Below are 17,260 nucleotides of genomic sequence, written 5' to 3'. Positions count from 1 at the left end.
AGTTAACCTTGGACAAGTTATGTAACCTTTGTGAGCCCTAGTTTCCTTTCCTCATTTTAAAAGCTAGATGATAGAATGATAAAAATAATAGAAATTAACCCTTCAAATTGCCTTGAGAATTTAGTGTTAATACTTTTACAGTTACACAGAGCTGTGCCTGGTGCACAGTAATCGCACAGTCAATATCAGCTCTTTTTATTACAATCTTCTTACAGTGAGATGGGTCTCCTAGATGGGCAGTGAAGAGTATTTCAGAAAGATCACCAATTACTGATCTGGAGCCCTGCAAAATTACTGTGGGTTGGTGAACTATCTATAATTTTGATTTAAGCTAGAGGCACATGTCTGTGCCCAGTGGGTAGGCCTTAATCCTCTTGCTCTTCTGCACCCCGTGTTCGTGATTGAATGCTGAGGGACCCACATCTCTGTTGCCTGGCTCAGGGCCCAGTGTCCTAGGATGTTATTTCAACTTGACCCAGTTATTAAAGCATAGGAGTCCCAGTCATTAAATAAAGCCGTGTAGCAATGAGGGTCTGTATTCTCCGGGCAAGGACTGGGGTTGGTTGGTTAGGCAGCTGGAAGATATCGACGTATGACTGGGGAGATGGACTTGGCTTAGGGAAATGGAAGGAAGGCTCCAGCAGCAGGAAATGACCTTCTTCCTCGCCCATGTTTCAATCAGGGGCAAATACTCGAAATAGAAACTGCTTCTCAGTAGGAGGATGGTAAGTAGGACTGAAGGTTTCTGGTAAGAGATATCCTACCAGAGAGATGACAACCTGATCTGGTGTGAATTTCCTTGTGGATGTCAGATGTGCACAGGCTTGTTTTGCCCGGGTCCGGGAGAAGCACAGCGTGTCCTGCTCCTGCTGCGGCTGCTGCTAGCCGCTACCCCTGTGGGGGGCCCGTACTCAGGACAGCGGGAAAGCACTAGAGAAAGGCAGCTTCTACTTTAGGTTGTAAAATGGCCAAAGGCTTATTTCTTTAAGAGCACATAACATTTGGGGTCCTGGAAAGGCCCCTTGTATCTTGCCTAACTCTCCTCTCTGAGGGCAGGTAACATACATATAGCAGGTCACACTATGTACCGAGACCTCACCATGCTAGTGTGTCATTTTCTGTGGCCGCCAGAACTAATTATCACAAATTTAGGGACTTAAAATAACACCCATTTATTATCTCACAGTTCTGTAAGTCAGAAGTCCAGTGGGCTCAGCTGGCTTCTCTGCTTCTGGTCTCACAAGGCCAAAATCAAGGTGTTGACTGGGCTCCTTTCCCTTCTGGAGGTTCTAGGGGAGAATTCATTTCCAGGATCATTCAGGTGATTGGCAGAATTCAGTAGCTATAGGACTGAGGTCCACATTTCTCTGCTGGCTGCCATCTAGGGGTGCCCCTTAGCACCTAGAGGCCTCTTTTGGGTCATTGTGTATAGTTGCATGTCATCTCAAAACATGTCAGAGCTAGCAGTGGTACACAAAACCCTTTTTTTGTTGTCATATTTCTTCTGTCTCCCCTTATTCTGCCACATTTCTATGACTGACTCCTCTGCCTTCCTCTTCTACTTTTAAGTGCTCAAGTGATTAGATTGGGTCCCTCAGGTAATCCAGGATAATCTCCCTATTTTAAGGTCTGTAACCTTAATCACATCCACAAAGTCTCTTTTGCCATGTAAAGTAACATTCCCAGACTCCCAGCTATTAGGGCCTTGGAAATCTTTGGGAGGCATTATTCTGCCTACCACAGTTGGGTTCTTTTATATTTATGTCCCTCAATCCTCATCACAGCCCAATAAGGGAAGCCTCATTATACCCATTGTGCATGTGTAGAAACTGAGGTTCAGAGAGGCTTATATCACAGGTAAGAGATAGTGGAGCTGCAGTTTGAATCTTGCTTCAGAGCTCACACTCCTTCCTCCGCTAGAGGGAAGGAATAGTGCAAGCAAAGCAATTGCATGATCGGTTGCTCTCGCTGCGGTTCCCACTATTGTTTCACTAGTGTTGTTTCTCAACTTAGTGCGGTAGTCACCACTGTGTCCACCAAACTTCCAGTTCTCTTCCTAGGTCCCAGGTAAGTGTATCCACTAGGCATCAGCAGAAAACAGGTGGTGCGCTCAAATGAAGTGATTTAGAAGAGATAGATTAAGGTGGTGGTCCCCACCCCACTGGCCGTGGACTGGTATTGGTCCGGCTGGTTAGGAACGGGGCCGCACAACAGGAGGTGAGTGGTGGGCGAGCGAGCGAAGCTTCATCTGCTGCTCCCCATTGCCCCCCATCTCTCGCATTACGGCCTGAACCATCCCCCGCAACCCCATCTGTGGAAAAATTGTCTTCCACAAAACTGATCCCTGGTGCCAAAAAGGTTGGGGACCCCTGGATTAAGGGACTGTTTGCAAGGATGTGGGTGGGGTTAAAGGAAACAGACAAGGGCTGTTAGCTAACAATAGCTATTGCTCCCAGGTCCCTAGGTCTGGAGGTGCAAGAGGAGGAAGTGGTCACCAGAAAGGGAAAGGAGAAACTGAAGGAGGGCTTCCAGGCAAGAGCTGTGGCCTTCAATAGAGGAACACAGCCACCACCAGCCTGCTGGAGAGGAAGGTGTCAAAGTCAGCCTTCACTCCCTCCCACCCTCTGAATTCCTGCTGTGGGCAATTCTCAGCTAGAAGCCAGGGGGGAAAATCTCTGCTTAGGCAGTTCTTGAAGTTCAGCTTTCCAGGCTCAGGAGAGTATGGAAGGGTGGAGAGTTGACCTGAGGGAGAATATCCAGCACACCAGGACTATCCCTCCCTATCCCCTTGAAACTGGGTAAGACTGACTTTGCCCAGTGTATTAGTTTTCTAGGGCTGCCCTGACAAATTACCATAAACGAGGGGGCTTAAAACAAGAAACGTTTATTCTAGAAGTCTTAAGTCAAGGTGTCAGCAGAGCCCTGCTCCCTCTGATGGCTCTAGAGAAGAATCGTTTCTTGCCTCTTCCTAGCTTCTGGTAGATGCAGACAGTCCTTGGAATTCCTTGGTGTGAGCCGCAACACTTCACTCTCTGCCTCCATCCCCACATGGCCTTCTGCTCTTTCCATATGTCCTCTCTTCTTACAAGGGCACCAATCATTAGGTTAGGTGTCCAACCTAAATTTAGTATGATATCATCTCCAGATCCTTAACGATCAATAAATACATCAGCAAAGGCCTTATTTCCAAATAACGTCACATTCTGAGGTACCAGGAGCGGACGTGAATTTGGAGGGGAGACTATTCAACTCACTGTAGCCAGTAAAGTGTGTTAGCTCTGGGCATGGGATTTGCTGCTCTCTCTTCCCTTCCCCAATAACAATTAGCAGTGCTCCAGACAGCGGTTGCTCCCTCAGCCTGGGTCCTGGAGTGAAGATGGAGCAAAGCGGAGCCCTAGCTGATCTACAAGGGAAACGCAACAAGAATAGAAATAAGTGTGTCATCTCTCCTGAAGGGATAGCATCTGAAGTATTTAATGACCACAGTCCAGCCCTTCAGAGATATTTCCAGCAGCTAATGCAGCTCCCCATTTCCTTCCTTACATACAAAAACACCCTTGAATACTGGCGTTAACCAAAACCACTCTGTAGGCTCACTGTTCCTCTTAGCTCCAACTCCACTGGCAACATTTTACTGCTTATCATTCCTCTTTGGGGCCAAGGTGTAGGAAGAAATGGATTTTAAAGACAGCCTTTTATATCCTTAGATGGGCAAGTTTTCTAGAAAAAAAAGAATGAAGGCTAGAGCACATGGGTGTTCTTTGAAATTAGCTGCAGAGAAACTGTGTACATTTCAGGCTGAGAGTCTCGTCTCCAGTTTCAGAAGAATTCCCCACCTGCAGCAGCTGGGAATGTCTGCTAAGGAACCTTTGTTCTCCGCCAAAACCAGGGCTCCCTATGTGTGCTCCTCCCCCCGTCCCCTACTATGGCCACAGCACAAAATTACTCAAGACACTGTGCCTCATGAGGTTTGCTTATTGATGCTACATGAGTTCCCTGGGTACATCTGTCAACTTACTTTTCTCTAATACTGGTCTAATTACTATGGGTGTGGGCCAGAGACTCAAACTATCATCAGATGGGCTTTAAAAGTGAAGTGGATAAACTAGGATCAAACTGCCAGACAAGACAGATGTACATATTTGGAATCATGAGAAGGGTTTCCTGATTCCATGTGCCTTTCACCTCACTTATCTGTCTGTCTTGAATGGCAGCCTGGACTTGAAGTCTCCCACACACCAACTGCCACTGCTGCTGCAGCTGCAACTTCTACTCACTTTCTCCCAATCATAGGTCCCATGAACCCCAATAGTAGGAGGAAAAGAAAAAGTTATTGCAACACTGTGCTTAGAGGGATGGTTCTCTAAACATGGTATCTGGTTCAACAGCATCCGTAGCACCTGGGAACTTGAACCTTACCCCAGAAACTCTGGAGTGGGACCTAGCAATCTGTGTTTTAGGGAGTCTTCCAGGTGATTCTGGTGTATACCAAAGCTTGAGAGCCACCAGCTTAGGGTTTGATCTCAGAAGTCAGGTGGCCTGCCTAGGAGGTCATCCATCTTGGTAAAAATATCATCAGCTCCTCTGTCCCCTTTGATTTGCTGGGAAAGACCCACATGTAGTACAGTGGAGAATCCTTGGAACCCCGGTTATCTCCTGGCCCTCTGGACATTTTGTATTTGCCGTAGGTCACAAGTTCTACCCAGGCTGTGGTGGTGACCTGGAGACAGAATCATGACGGCCACAAGAGAAGCATCTCACATGGGAGCAGGGCTTCTCTGACGTCTCATGGTGAAGGAGTACATATCCCACCTCGTTCTGAGAGAAACAGATGTGTGCTTTAAAGAGGCTTGAGGATCTCTTCAGTTCTATATTTAGTGAGTTTAGCAATAGTTTAAGAGACTGGTTTTATTGTAGTTTACAAACGGCTTTCTTGTGTGTCCATCAAAGTACTTAGGACCTGAAATCTGTGCTAATCTCTTGAGTTTCCACTACGAGATGCCATTTTGATAAAATGTAGAAATCTTCCATATGGTTATGTAATTGTGCTTCTTTGTCTAGAGAATGAAGTAAGTGAAACCGGGGGATCCCCTGGAGAAAGGACAGATCAGTACCCATTTCACCAGATGACAAATTCAGAGGCACCCACAAGGCAGCATGTAAAGTAGGGGAGAAACGAGTCGTACTCTATCATAATTTAAAAGAAAATGATGTGTTCATTTTAAACAGTCACAGGGGCTAGACCACCTGGAGTTGGCTCTGGTAAACTAAGGTAAAGGGCTCGTCTTAACCTGCTCTATCGCTGGGAGGTACGTGGCATACTTGTCAGGGGGAATGCATGAGCGCTCCTTCCTCTGGAGATGAGAGAAGGGCTCCAGATTGACGAATCAGTCAGATTTGCTAATGGATATATTCCTCTCCTTCAGTTGTTCAGATGATTCTCTTAATTTTGTCAGCAGTACTGGATTGCCTAAGAAGGTCCACTGGTTTGCTCGCACGGCACAAAATCTGGTGAACTAGGAATTTTATATTTTGCCCTTTTTTGGCGAAAAGGTTGCATTTCTCAAGCTCTTCCTCTTTTCCACTCTCAGAACCCTCACTGTGTTTTGGAGCATGGTAAATATGGTCCCAGAACCCTCACTGTGTTTTGGAACACGGTAAATACGGTCCCAGAGGCCAACTGAACATGCTTGTGACTTGTGCTCCAATAGTCACCTCCCCTTTCCCTGTCTCCTCTCTTTGGGGGGCTACGTCTATGCCTATCCAGCTTCCTTTCCTTCCCCAAGAAGTGGCTTTGTGCCAGTGGAACTGGAAGCTAGATGAAAAGCTATCAAAGCACTAAGGGAAGGAATCCATGGTAATGTATGTAAGTGTGTGTATATATCACAAGTGACAGGCTCATTTCCATGCAAGTTGAGATATTCTCAGTGCCTCTAATTGATGCCCTGCATATCTGTGCGCACACACACTCTGATGGGGATATACATGGCTGGATTCACCCCGTAGAGGCAAAGTGGACAGCTGCCCACGGGCTGGGATTTGATTTTGCTCTAGGATCCTCTCGGTGACTACCCCCGCTGGCCCAGGCCCTTTGCCTGTTGGGAATTCCCACATCACTGGCCTCTTTGGATTCAGGCACTGAAAGTTGTTTAAATGCAAATTATTTTCTGGGTGGTAGAGACATTATTATTCATTAATATTTGGGTTTTAATGATTTTATCAGCTTAGAAGAGAACGGGCCAGAGTCTTTTGGTAATAGAAACCAGAGAGATATGTTTTAATAACGATAGGTGGAAAAGAAAGAGTGAGATAGGAAATACTATAGAAGCTATAGCCATAGGCTCAAGGAATAGCACAAGGACACTAGTTACACGGTAAGGAGTAAGATGGAAATAGGAAAGTGGGAAATAAGGTGGCTCCTTGAGTCCACAGATCATTTCTGCCAGGAGCTCCTAGAAATTTTTCCTAGGCAGGAGTGGTTGTAGAAACCCTTGCTGAGACAATGCTAAATTTCACATTTGCTTTGGCATCACTATTTCCAAGGATTTATTTAGTTATTTAAAGGTATTTATTGAACACCTAGTACATACCTAGGCACTGTGGGTGTATCAGAACAACAGACCAGACAGAACCCAATCCTCAAGGAGCTTGCCTTTTAGTGTGGGCTGCAGGGGGTGGGCAGAGACAGCAAACACAGTACGTAAGGGAAGTGTGGTAAGTTAAATGTGATAGAGGCTCTGGAGAAGAAGAAACCAATGAGAGGGGCTGGGGAGGGAGTGCCATTTTAAATGAGGTGGTCAGAGAAGGCTCACTAGAAGCTGACATTTGAGTAAAAAGTGAGTAGGGAGTAAGGAAGCCACACAGATGTCCACGAAGAGATCATTTCCAACAGAGGGGAGAGTAAATGCAAGGTCCTGCATCAGGAGTCCGACTGACTTGTTTGAAGAAGAGCAGGGGTGTTGGAGGTAGGGGGATCTGTGGGTAGGGCAGTGGACAGTGTGGTCAGACGAGACTGAGCACAGGGGAGAATAGTTGGGGATAAGGTCAGAAGACCGTGGGGAGTCCAGTTAACTGGACTTAACAGCACCTTATAAGACTTAACTTTTACTCTGAGTGAGAGAGTTTTGGGGGGCAGTGTCATTAGCCAACCTTCAATTTAATAGGCTATTGCTGGGGTCGGCCAGAGTTGGCAAACATTCTTAGTAGGTCACGAGGTCTCTGTTGCCACTCCTTGACCATGCTATCATAGCACAAGGTAGACTAATGGGTGTGGCTGTGTTTCAACAAAACTTTATTAACAAGAACGAGGGGCAAGCCAGATTTGGCCTGTGCTGACCCTAGAGTTGTTGCAGTAACCCACCGGAGAGATGAAGGAGGTTTGGGCCAGGGTTGTAGCAGTGAAGTTGGATCAGATTCTGGCTACATTTTGAAGGTAGAGCCCACAGGACTTGCTGTCAGACCAGACGTGGGGTGTGAGAGAAACCAAGGAAACCGAGGAGAGAAGCCAAGGGTGACTCCAAGGTTTTTGGCTTGAGCAAATGGGGTCACCACTACGGAAATAAATGGAGAAAACCTAGTGGGGAGGTTCAGTGTGGGATTGAGGGAAGGGTATCAGGAGTCAGTTTGGGAAATGAAAATGTAAGACGCATTTAGGATAAAGGAATTGGATCATATGTTCCCTTACTCTCCATCCAGCCCTAATATTCTATCATTCCACAACTGTGAGAGAATGAACATCTACCCTAGTGGCTTCTGCGGTAATTGTGCTCTTCAGGGAGACATTCCACGCTGCATTACTCCATCTTTCCCAAATGCAATTGGTGATTATGCAAGCTAGAGATCAGTTGCTGGAAGGGAGGAACACTGAACGGGAGGCAAATGCCAGCTGAAGCTACCGGGGGGGACTTGGAAGAGTGGCAGGAATGGTGTACGTGCCCGTGCAAATTCCTGTGTATCTTAGTTTCCTGGAGGTTATTCATACTGGAGGGTTGTCAGCCCACCAGGCTAAGAATGTTCAGTTTGTTTTCAGAGAAAAAGCAAAGCATCTTCTTCGACTTCACCTCTGCTCCACTCTCAAAACGGCCGCGCTTCAGACACACTCACCCTCTGCATAGATACCCCAGAGCTGGGCGCAGGTCCTGACGGCCCATGGGGACCCGCGGGACACAGACAGGGTCTTTGCCATCAGTTCTGCAGGCAATTTCCTCCCTCTTCTTTCTCATCTCTCCTCCCTGGGAGATATGTCTTCTGTCTGCCCAAATTCTTTCCACCCCAGGAGTGGCTCAGTGCCAGTGGGGTTGTTTACTGTGTGGGGAGCTGGCAAACCACTTTGGGAGTGAGCTGATAGTAATAGATTTAAAATACGAGCATTTATCAGAGCAGCAGATGGAGGCAGCAGAGTGGAGCTCCTAGAACGGAGGGCAGGGAGTGTTTCATTCAAGTGTAAAGTGCGCGCCATCTAGACTCAGCTGGCACCAGCTCACGAAACCAGTGAAGAGAAGGAGGAAAACAAAAAAGGCCACCTTTGTGCTAGGTTCCGGAGGTCACAGCATTCCCTCACCGCTCGTCCTCGGGGTCGCAAAGACTGCATTCACTGCAGCATGGGAAGGAAAACCCTTCTTGGTTGTTTTCCTTAACATATTTTACTTCCCTAAAATATACTAATTTTAATAAAAATTCCGAAGCTCAGAACAAATGGAAATATAGACCATTTCATTTATGTATGTGTGCGTTAGTTCGTTCGACAAACACTTATTACCTGCCTAGACATGCCAGGAGCTGTGGCATACTCTGGGACAGAGAGCCAGGCAGATGTATACGTTGTTGTTGTAATTCCTAACTATTACAACTGTCAGAAGTATTTTCGTTTTAATTTTTTACCACCATCTCCACAAAACACCCTAAAACTACATACATTCAAGACCTATTCTATTTACTGTTGGAACTAAAGGAGTATATTTTTTAGTGCTACATTTCCTTAGGGCCCAAGTACTATACTCAACAGGTTAGTGGGGAAAAAAACCCCATGATATTAATTTCAAATCACCTGTTTGAGAAGCGTATTATTATTTTTCTTACGTCTTTATTGGAGTATAATTGCTTTACAATGGGGTGTTAGTTTCTGCTTCATAACAAAGTGAATCAGTTATACATATACATATGTTCCCATATCTCTTCCCTCTTGCGTCTCTCTCCCTCCCACTCTCCCTATCCCACCCCTCTAGGTGGTCACAAAGCACTGAGCTGATCTCCCTGTGCTATGCGGCTGCTTCCCACTAGCTATCTATTTTACGTTTGGTAGTGGATGTATGTCCATGCCACTCTCTCGCTTTGTCACAGTTTACCCTTCCCCCTCCCCATATCCTTAAGTCCATTCTCTAGTAGGTCTGTGTCTTTATTCCTGTCTTACCCCTAGGTTCTCCATGACTTTATTTTTTTCTTAAATTCCATATATATGTGTTAGCATACAGCATTTGTCTTTCTCTTTCTGACTTACTTCACTCTGTATGACAGACTCTAGGTCTATCCACCTCATTACAAATAGCTCAATTTCGTTTCTTTTTATGGCTGAGTAATATTCCATTGTATATATGTGCCACATCTTTATCCATTCATCCGATGATGGACACTTAGATTGTTTCCATCTCCTGGCTATTGTAAATAGAGCTGCAATGAACATTTTGGTACATGACTGTTTTTGAATTATGGTTTTCTCAGGGTATATGCCCAGTAGTGGGATTGCTGGGTCATATGGTAGTTCTATTTGTAGTTTTTTAAGGAACCTCCATACAGTTCTCCATAGTGGCTGTACCAATTCACATTCCCACCAGCAGTGCAAGAGTGTTCCCTTTTCTCCACACCCTCTCCAGCATTTACTGTCTCTAGATTTTTTGATGATGGCCATTCTGACTGGTGTGAGATGATATCTCACTGTAGTTTTGACTTGCATTTCTCTAATGATTAATGATGTTGAGCATACTTTCATGTGTTTGTTGGCAGTCTGTATATCTTCTTTGAAGAAATGTCTATTTAGGTCTTCTGTCCTTTTTTGGATTGGGTTGTTTGTTTTTTTGTTATTGAGCTGCATGAGCTGCTTGTAAATTTTGGAGATTAATCCTTTGTCAGTTGCTTCATATGCAAATATTTTCTCCCATTCTGAGAGTTGTCTTTTTGTCTTGTTTATGGTTTCCTTTGCTGTGCAAAGCTTTAAGCTTCATTGGGTCCCATTTGTTTATTTTTGTTTTTATTTCTATTTCTCTAGGAGGTGGGTCAAAAAGGATCTTGCTCTGATTTATGTCATAGAGTGTTCTGCCTATGGTTTCCTCTAAGAGTTTGATAGTTTCTGGCCTTACATTTAGATCTTTAATCCATTTTGAGCTTATTTTTGTGCATGGTGTTAGGGAGTGTTCTAATCTCATACTTTTACATGCACCTGTCCAGTTTTCCCAGCACCACTTATTGAAGAGGCTGTCCTTTCTCCACTGTACATTCCTGCCTCCTTTATCAAAGATAAGGTGACCATATGTGCATGGGTTTATCTCTGGGTTTTCTATTGTGTTCCATTGATCTAGCTTTCTGTTTTTGTGCCAGTACCATACTGTCTTGATTACTGTAGCTTTGTAGTATAGTCTGAAGTCAGGGAGCCTGATTCCTCCAGCTCTGTTTTTCGTTCTTAACATTGCTTTGGCTATTTGGGGTCTTTTGTGTTTCCATACAAATTGTGAAATTTTTTGTTCTAGTTCTGTGAAAAATGCCAGTGGTAGTTTGATAGGGATTGCATTGAATCTGTAGATTGCTTTGGGTAGTAGAGTCATTTTCACAATGTTGATTCTTCCAATCCAAGAACATGGTATAACTCTCCATCTATTTGTATCATCTTTAATTTCTTTCATCAGTGTCTTATAATTTTCTGAATACAGGTCTTTTGTATCCTTAGGTAGATTTAGTCCTAGATATTTCATTCTTTTTGTTGCAATGGTAAATGGGAGTGTTTTCTTAATTTCAATACAATCTTACCTTAAGAAACAGGAAACATCTCAAATAAACAACAGGCCCAGTCGCTCCGCAGCATGTGGGATCCTCCTGGACCAGGGCACAAAACTGTGTCCCCTGCATCGGCAGGCGGACTCTCAACGACTGCGCCGCCAGGGAAGCCCTTGTTGGAAGATTTTTAATCACAGTTTCAATTTCAGTGCTTGTGATTGGTCTGTTCATATTTTCTATTTCTTCCTGATTCAGTCTTGGCAGGTTGTGCATTTCTAAGAATTTGTCCATTTCTTCCAGGTTGTCCATTTTATTGGCATAGAGTTGCTCGTAGTAATCTCTCATGATCTTTTGTATTTCTGCAGTTTCACTTGTTACTTCTCCTTTTTCATTTCTGATTCTATTGATTTGAGTCTTCTCCCTTTTTCCTTGATGAGTCTGGCTAATGGTTTATCAGTTTTGTTTATCTTCTCAAACAACCAGCTTTTAGTTTTATTGATCTTTTCTATCGTTTCCTTCATTTCCTTTTCATTTATTTCTGATCTGATTTTTATGATTTCTTTCCTTCTGCTAACTTTGGGGGTTTTTTTGTTCTTCTTTCTCTAATTGCTTTAGTTGCAAAGTTAGGTTGTTTATTCGAGATGTTTCTTGTTTCTTAAGGTAGGATTGTATTGCTATAAACTTCCCTCTTAGAACTGCTTTTGCTGCATCCCATAGGTTTTGGATCATCGTGTCTCCATTGTCATTTGTTTCTAGGTATTTTCTGATTTCCTCTTTGATTTATTCAGTGATCACTTCGTTATTAAGTAGTGTATTGTTTAGCCTCCATGTGTTTGTATTTTTTACACATCTTTTCCTGTAATTGATATCTAATCTCATAGCATTGTGGTCAGAAAAGATACTTGATACAATTTCAAATCTCATAGCATTGTGGTCGGAAAAGATACTTGATACAATTTCAATTTTCTTAAATTTACCAAGGCTTCATTTGTGGCCCAAGATATGATCTATCCTGGAGAATGTTCCATGAGCACTTGAGAAAAATGTGTATTCTGTTGTTTTTGGATGGAATGTCCTATAAATATCAATTAAGTCCATCTTGTTTAATTTCAAGCTTGTGTTTCCTTATTTATTTTCATTTTGGATGATCTGTCCATTAGTGAAAGTGGGGTGTTAAAGTCCCCTACTATGAATGTGTTACTGTCAATTTCCCCTTATATGGCTGTTAGTATTTGCCTTATATACTGAGGTGCTCCTATGTTGGGTGCATAAATATTTACAATTGTTATATCTTCTTCTTGGATCGATCCCTTCATCATTATGTAGTGTCCTTCTTTGTCTCTTCTAATAGTCTTTATTTTAAAGTCTATTTTGTCTGATATGAGAATTGCTACTCCAGCATTCTTTTGGTTCCATCTGCATGAAATATCTTTTTCCAACCCCTTACTTTCAGTATGTATGTGTCTCTAGGTCTGAAGTGGGTCTCTTGTAGACAGCATATATATGGGTCTTGTTTTTGCACCCATTCAGCCAATCTGTGTCTTTTGGTGGGAGCATTTAGTCCATTCACATTTATGGTAATTATCAATATGTATGTTCCTATTCCCATTTTCTTAATTGTTTTGTGTTCGTTATTGTAGGTCTTTTCTTTCTCTTCTGTTTCTTGCCTAGAGAAGTTCCTTTAGCATTTGTTGTAAAGCTGGTTTGGTGGTGTTGAACTCTCTCAGCTTTTGCTTGTCTGTAAAGGTTTTAATTTCTCCATCAAATCTGAATGAGATCCTTGCTGGGTAGAGTAATCTTGGTTGCAGGTTTTTCTCCTTCATCACTTTAAATATGTCCTGCCAGTCCCTTCTGGCTTGCAGAGTTTCTGCTGAAAGATCAGATGTTAACCTTATGGGGATTCCCTTGTGTGTTATTTGTCCCTTGCTGCTTTTAATATGTTTTCTTTGTGTTTAATTTTTGACAATTTGATTAATATGTGTCTTGGCATGTTTCTCCTTGGATTTATCCTGTATGGGACTCTCTGTGCTTCCTGGACTTGATTAACTATTTCCTTTCTCATATTAGGGAAGTTTTCAACTATAATCTCTTCAAATATTTTCTCAGTCCCTTTCTTTTCCTCTTCTTCTTCTGGAACCCCTATAATTTGAATGTTGCTGTGTTTAATGTTGTCCCAGAGGTCTCTGAGACTGTCCTCATTTCTTTTCATTCTTTTTTCTTTATTCTGCTCTGCAGTAGTTATTTCCACTATTTTATCTTCCAGGTCACTTATCCGTTCTTCTGCCTCAGTTTTTCTGGTATTGATCCCATCTGGAGCATTTTTAATTTCATTTATTGTGTTGTTCATCATTGCTTGTCTCATCTTTAGCTCTTCTAGGTCCTTGTTAAATGTTTCTTGCACTTTGTCTATTCTATTTCCAAGATTTTGGATCATCTTTACTATCATTATTCTGAATTCTTTTTCAGGTAGACTGCCTATTTCCTCTTCATTTGTTAGGTCTCGTGGGTTTTTATCTTGCTCCTTCATCTGCTGTGTGTTTTTCTGTCTTCTCATTTTGCTTATCTTACTGTGTTTGGGGTCTCCTTTTTGCAGGCTGCACGGTCATAGTTTCCATTGTTTTTGGTGTCTGTCCCCAGTGGCTTAAGTTGGTTTAGTGGGTTGTGTAGGCTTCCTGGTGGAGGCGACTAGTGCCTGTGTTCTGGTGGATGAGGCTGGATCTTGTCTTTCTGGTGGGCAGGTTCACATCTGGTGGTGTGTTTTGGGGTGTCTGTGGACTTATCATGATTTTAGGCAGCCTCTCTGCTAATGGGTGGGGTTGTGTTCCTGACTTGCTAGTTGTTTGGCATAGGGTGTCCAGCACTGTAGCTTGCTGGTCGTTGAGTGAAGCTGGGTGCTGGTGTTGAGATGGAGATCTCTGGGAGATTTTCGCCGTTTGATATTATGTGGAGCTGGGAGGTCTGTTGTGGACCAGTGTCCTGAAGTTGGGTCTCCCACCTCAGAGGCACAGCACTGACTCCTGGCTGCAACACTAAGAGCCTTTCATCCACATGGCTCAGAATAAAAGGGAGAAAAATAAGAGAGAAAGAAAGAAAGAAAAAAAGGAAGAAAGGAAGGGGGGAGGGAGGGAGGGAGGAAGGAAGGAAAGAAAGAAAGAAAATAAAATAAACTAATATAAAATAAAATAAAATTATTAAAATAAAAAATAATTATTAAGAAAAAAATGGATGGGTAGAACCCTGGATAAATGGTGGAAGGAAAGCTATACAGACAAAATCTCACACAGAAGCATACACGTACACACTCACAAAAAGAGGAAAAGGGGGAAAAATCATAAATCTTGCTCTCAAAGTCCACCTCCTCAATTTGGGATGATTCGTTGTCTATTCATGTATTCCATAGATGCAGGGCACATCAAGTTGATTGTGGAGCTTTAATGCGCTGCTTCTGAGGCTGTTGGGAGGGATTTCCCTTTCTCTTCTTTGTTCTCACAGCTCCTGGGGCTGAGCTTTGGATTTGGCCCCGCCTCTGCGTGTAGGTCGCTGGAGGGCGTCTGTTCTTCGCTCAGACAGGACGGGGTTAAAGGAGCAGCTGCTTCAGGGACTCTGGCTCACTCAGGCCAGGGGGAGGGAGGGGTACGGAGTGCGGGGCGAGCCTGCGGCGGCAGAGGCCTGCGTGACGTTGCACCAGCCTGAGGCCCGCCGTGCGTTCTCCTGGGGAAGTTGTCCCTGGGTCCCGGGACCCTGGCAGTGGCGGACTGCACAAGCTCCCCGGAAGGGAGTTGTGGATAGTGACCTGTGCTCGCACACAGGCTTCTTGGTGGAAGCAGCAGCAGCCTTAGCGTCTCATGCCCGTCTCTTGGGTCCGCGTTGTTAGCCGCGGCTCGCGCCCATCTCTGGAGCTCCTTTGAGCAGCGCTCTTAATCCCCTCTCCTCGCGCACCAGGAAACAAAGAGGGAAGAAAAAGTCTCTTGCCTCTTCGGCAGGTCCAGACTTTCCTGGACTCCCTCCCGGCTAGTCGTGGTGCACTAACCCCCTGCAGGCTTTGTTCATGCTGCCAACCCCAGTCCTCTCCCTGCGCTCCGACTGAAGCCCGAGCCTCAGTTCCCAGCCCCGCCCGCCCCAGCGGTTGAGCAGACAAGCCTCTTGGGCTGGTGAGTGCCGGTCGGCCCTGGTCCTCTGTGCAGGAATCTCCCCGCTTTGCCCTCCGCACCCCTGTTGCTGTGCTCTCCTCCTGGCTCCGAAGCTTTCCCACTCCACCACCCACTGTCTCCGCCCACGAAAGGGCTTCCTAGTGTGTGGAAACCTTTCCTCCTTCACAGCTCCCTCCCACTGGTGCAGGTACCGTCCCTATCCTTTTGTCTCTGTTTATTCTTTTTTCTTTTGCCCTACCCAGGTACGTGGGGACTTTCTTGCCTTTTGGGAGGTCTGAGGTCTTCTGCCAGCATTCAGTAGGTGTTCTGTAGGAGTTGTTCCACCTGTAGATGTATTTCTGGTTATCTGTGGGGAGGAAGGTGATCTCCACGTCTTACTCTTCCACCATCTTCCCCTCGTCTCCGAGAAGTGTATTATTTTTATCATGTCAGGGTAAAGTCGATAAATTAGAAAACACTCAGTTGTTGTCTAATCTCCAATCTACATTCTCTTAGAGTTGTTCTTTTTATTTATTTATTTATTTTTGTTTGTTTTAAAGTCATTTATTCATCAACCTTTGTTGAACATTTATTCAGTTTCAGATTGTGTGATTTCTTGGGCAGGTATGAAGGTGACTGATAGACATTCCTGCCCTGCACACCTGCCCTCCTGCACTACAAGTGCTTGGACCAGAACTATATTCAGGAGAGCTAAGGACCACAGAAGGAAAGAGCCAGGGAGCACCAGGGTTGGAGAGGGGGACTGTGGTGAGGATGATCGAGGCTTGAAGGAAGGTCTAGACTGGATTAAGCTGACCAGCCGTTCTCAGCAGGACAGGTATTGCTCCTTCCAGCAGTTTGAGAATCTTAGGGGGTGTTACTGGTGGTCACTGATGGGAGGCATTTAGTGGATGAAGGCCAGAGATTCTAGATGTCCTGCTATACATGGTTTGGTCCTATATTGCAAAGAACAATCCTGCAGCCAACGTGATGTTTGAGTGTCCTGCCAGACATTTATCTGGGTGAAAATTTAGTTATAATTATCTGAGCCTAAAATCCAACTCATGTCATATATAAACACAAAGTACACTTTGCACGGTTTTAATAAAAATTGCATTTCCAGGAATATGACTCTCTATGAGTCAAAGATTGCATTCTGTTCTTTTTGGAATTTTGTCAAGAGTCAATCACCATCCTGAAAAGTCACATCACTGACTGTCTCATTGATCATCGTATTTGTTTTGCCGATACAATACACCTGAATTGGTCCATTTGTATCTCTCAATCCCCAGTGGTTCTAGGCAAACATTTGTTATGTCTTTGAGTGTAGTTGTGCCCAAGCATTTACATACAGAAACACATATTTTATTCTGTACTACTTGCATTTTTTTCCTATTATAGTTAAAGTATTATTTTGGATTTTTTAAAATTATGAGTTATATGTTACCCATGACATTTGTTGCAAGATAGTAAAAAGCAGGTTACTTTTAAAAAATATATTAAAAACGGGTTCTAAGGTGAGAACCAGTGAGATGGGCAAAGTAGGTGGAAAAAGCATTCTAGGCAGTACTCTAAAATGTGAATAAGAATTGCCTGGAGATTTTGTTAAAATGTGGATTCTGATTCAGTAATAAGCCCCTGGGTGATGCTGATGCTGCTGGTCCATGGACCACACTCTGAGTAGCAAAGGAGAGGAGATTGCAGGTGTGAAGGTATGAAGTCTTGGAAGAGTTTTACCAGGAACTTGGTATAATCAGAGCACAAAATGCGAAGGGTTGTATGGTGGGAGATAACTTAAAGAAGGAGGCAGGGTCAGAGCAGGGAGGACCATGGCCACCCTATTTTGACTTCCTTTTGTAGACAGTAATGTGCCCTGAAAGGATTTTAAGCAGAAATGTGTAATGTTACATCTCTGCCACCATGTGGGACGGCCCTTCTGGATGTAGGAAGTCCAATGAGAAGGCTTTTGCAATTAAGTCTCGCGAGAACATAGAAATAATAAGGACCTGACCTGAGGAAGCCACAGCAGAAGTGGAAGGAAGAACACAAGCTTGATGATTTGGAGACAGATTTACTAGGACTTGGTGATTGACTGAATGTGGGTGGTAAAGGACAGGAAGGATGAAGAATGACTTGCAATCTTCTAG

The sequence above is a fragment of the Tursiops truncatus genome, chromosome 4 (assembly GCF_011762595.2).
Source record: "Tursiops truncatus isolate mTurTru1 chromosome 4, mTurTru1.mat.Y, whole genome shotgun sequence".
Taxonomy (NCBI): Eukaryota; Metazoa; Chordata; class Mammalia; order Artiodactyla; family Delphinidae; genus Tursiops; species Tursiops truncatus.
The sequence above is the reverse complement of the archived record's forward strand: the minus strand, read 5'-3'. Positions refer to the sequence as shown.